The 444-nt window shown below is 52.7% G+C and overlaps 1 protein-coding gene across 1 annotated transcript in view; it reads right to left on the bottom strand.

The window, feature by feature from the left end:
• CARS2 (cysteinyl-tRNA synthetase 2, mitochondrial) overlaps window positions 1–444 on the bottom strand; it is a 37236-nt gene that overhangs the window by 34140 nt on the left and 2652 nt on the right. The window lies entirely within an intron of this gene.

Raw genomic sequence — 444 nt, 5'->3', positions numbered from 1 at the left:
AGCAGGAATTCCAACTAATTCTTACTATAATTATCATCAGTGTACCCCTCTTTGTCGACTCAGGAAAACTCTACAAGAAATGAGATTTAAAAGAAAAAGCTAACAGGAACCTAAAACAGAGTGAAAAGTCAAATCACATGCGCAGCCCAGAGGAGCTCAGGGACTGCAGGTCCCTGACACCTGCGTGGGGCTGCTCCCCGGGGCCTCCACAAGCACTGTGGGTACCCTGAAAGCCCAGGTGCAGGACCAGCTCCCCTGGCTGAGGCCGCACGCCTAGCGGGGAACCTGGACTCGGCAGACACCCGCCTGCCCCTCAGCTCAAAACTTCCCAGCCAGGGGACCTGTCCCCATTTACACTCTGGGGATATCACTGGCTGGGGTTTGCGCAGCGTTTAGAATGGCACGTAGCCAAGAGCTATGTCTGTTAAGTTTCTGTCTTTTTTT

The sequence above is a fragment of the Lipotes vexillifer genome, unplaced genomic scaffold (assembly GCF_000442215.2).
Source record: "Lipotes vexillifer unplaced genomic scaffold, Lipotes_vexillifer_v1.1 scaffold132, whole genome shotgun sequence".
In the NCBI taxonomy this organism is placed as follows: Eukaryota; Metazoa; Chordata; class Mammalia; order Artiodactyla; family Lipotidae; genus Lipotes; species Lipotes vexillifer.
Note: the sequence above shows the minus strand (reverse complement) of the source record. Positions and strands in the feature narration are given on the sequence as shown.